We start from the raw sequence: 2,973 nt of genomic DNA, 5'->3' as shown, positions 1-2,973 counted from the left end.
CAGGATGGTCTCGATCTCCTGACCTCGTGATCCGCCCGTCTCGGCCTCCCAAAGTGCTGGGATTACAGGCTTGAGCCACCGCGCCCGGCCTCACAGGTTTTCAAAAAATAGTTATTTATAAGATTAACCAGGAGCTGAAAATTATTGAAAAACTGGGAATGGGTACATGGAGGTTGTACTCATTTTCTCTCTTCTTTCTTTTTTGTTTTTAAGATAAGCTCTAGCTCTGTTGCCCAGGCTGGAGTACAGTGGCACGATGTCAGTTCACTGCACCTCAACTCAATGGGCTCAAGCCATCCTCTCAACTCAGCCTCCTGAGTAGCTGAGGACTTACAGGTGTGCACCACCATGCCCGGCTAATTTTTTAATTTTTTGTAGAGATGGGGTTTTGCCATGTTGCCTAGGTTGGTCTCGAACTCATGAGCTCAAGCAATCCACCTGCCTTGGCCACCCAAAGTGCTGGGATTACAGGCGTGAGCCACCGCAGCCAGCCATCTATTTTCATACATGTTTAAACTTTTCTATAACAAAACATAAAGAGCCCTAGACGGCCTTGTATATCCATGGCTCATGTTAAACCTTGAGAAAAGGGGCTAAGGGAAAAGGGGCTAAAATAGCTGGGTTATGTGAAGCCACCAGTAATATGGTGGCAGTTCAGTGATTCCCCCAGGCTACCACAGTGATACTGATACTGGATGCATGTTGGATTTTTGTTTTTTGAGACAGAGTCTCACTCTTTTGCCCAGGCTGGAGTATAGTGGTATGATCATGGCTCACTGCTGCCTCAAACTCCTGGGCTCAAGCGATCCTCCCACCTCAGCCTCCCTAATAGCTAGGACTACAGGAGCACTCCACCATGCCCAGCTAATAAATATATATATATATATAGGTAGAGACAGGATCTCACTATGATGCTCATGGTGGTCTTGAACTCCTGGGCTCAAGTGATCCTCTTACTTCGGCCTCCCAAAGCACTGGGATTATAGCCATGTACCACTGCACCCAGCCTGTACTGAGAATCTTTATAACAGAACATTATTTAAACACATCTGAAATATGTCATAAAAAAATAATGTAATTTATGGGGAGCTTAGTGAGTACAAGGCATGATTTTGAACACCCTAGGGAAGTAGTGAGCAAAACACGGCCCTAGCCACAAGTAGGGGTTAGTGCAGTGGTATTAAATCTGACAGCGAGACCAATCAATCACAAGCCAGCAAGTGCACAGCCAGATGCTGGAGTGTATGAAAGGGACCAGTGGATAACAGCAGAGGCCTTCCAGGCTAGAGGGAGGACAGGTGCAGAGATCTGGAGTGGAGAATAAGGCCTGTGGTTCCCTGAGGGGAGCATGGAGTGTTGGGAGGAGGAAAGGCCAGGGCAAATGAGAGACAAAGCTGGAAAAGGAGGCTGGGACCTGGCTGGGAAAGACTGAGCCCGGAGATCTGAGCTATGTTTGGTAAGCCTGGGTGGGGAAGAGGTGGGAATGTTTATTTACTTAGTGTTTTGAATCTGTTAACTCATATCTTTTTTTTTTTTGAGACGGGGTCTCGCTTTGTCACCCAGGCTGGAGTGCAGTGGCGCGATCTCGGCTCACTGCAAGCTCCGCCTCCCGGGTTCACGCCATTCTCCGGCCTCAGCCTCCGAGTAGCTGGGACTACAGGCGCCTGCCACCTCGCCCGGCTAATTTTTTGTATTTCTTAGTAGAGAAAGGGTTTCACCATGTCAGCCAGGATGATCTCGATCTCCTGACCTCGTGATCCACCCGTCTTGGCCTCCCAAAGTGCTGGGATTACAGGCTTGAGCCACCGCGCCCGGCCTAACTCATATCTTAAAACCTTTACATCACTGTATCCCACAAATTGTCATTACACCATCAGCCTCTCCCTCCACAAGCCACTGGACTGTTTGAGAATATCCCTCAAGTCTTCATGCGTTCATGCCTCAACCTCAAGATTGGAGACAGCTATTCCCCTAAGGTTGTGTTGTTCAGATTCTTGTAACAGTATCTCTTAGTAAGAAATCCATTTTCCTATGTGTGCATTTACGCATATAGATACATGAAGCAGGCGTTTCACAGTACAATCCTTTTGGTTTGATGCATGTTGATTCTTGCCTCTCTATTCTGTTTTATTGCCAATGGTGACTAAATTGATTTTACAACTAACAGATCTTGACCTACAGTTTGAAAAACAGAGTACTAAAGAGTCTTGTTTCCTTTATTGAGAACAGGGCAAGGATGAGTATCTGGGTAGAGTTGTGCGTTGTACATAACCTTTGATAGTCATATAGTTGTACCAAAAACAATTTCAGTAGTGACACTGAAAAACATTTTGACTTGATTTATCCTGACAGCATACATAATTTTTGACTGGCTAATACATTATTTGATTATTAATTACAGCAAAATGGATAAGGGAACCTTATAAGAAAACATACCAAATGCCAATACTGTAACATTACACTTATTTAAATATAACCTTTTGCTTATAGCTTGGTAGATTTACTCTGACTGGTTTTTAGTCATTTTAACTTACTTTCTATTTTACATTTACTATTTACATTTCTACCATATGACACAAAAACACATCTATAATATAATAAAACTAAAACTCTTAATGTTCTAACTGTTCAGAACTGAGTAACAGACTTAATTCCTCAATTGCTGTAGGAGATTTTCCTTTAGCTGTTTCTCAGCAAGGTAAGTCAAGTCACCTTGTTGAGCTAAACTCCACAGTTCCCTGTGTTGTTGACATAATAGTGTAGTTGTGTGGAAATGTGCTTGCTGTCTAGTTGGGCAGTTGTCTTTTTTTTTTTTTTTTGAGATGGACTCTCGCCCTGTCACCCAGGCCTGGACAATGGTTCTGTCTTGGCTCACTACAACCTCCACCTCCCGGGTTCAAGTGATTCTCCTGTCTCAGCCTCCCGAGTAGCTGGGATTATAGGCACCTGCCATCATGCCTGGCTAATTTTTTT

This window comes from Mandrillus leucophaeus, unplaced genomic scaffold (assembly GCF_000951045.1).
Source record: "Mandrillus leucophaeus isolate KB7577 unplaced genomic scaffold, Mleu.le_1.0 Scaffold101, whole genome shotgun sequence".
NCBI classification, from domain to species: Eukaryota; Metazoa; Chordata; class Mammalia; order Primates; family Cercopithecidae; genus Mandrillus; species Mandrillus leucophaeus.
Note: the sequence above shows the minus strand (reverse complement) of the source record.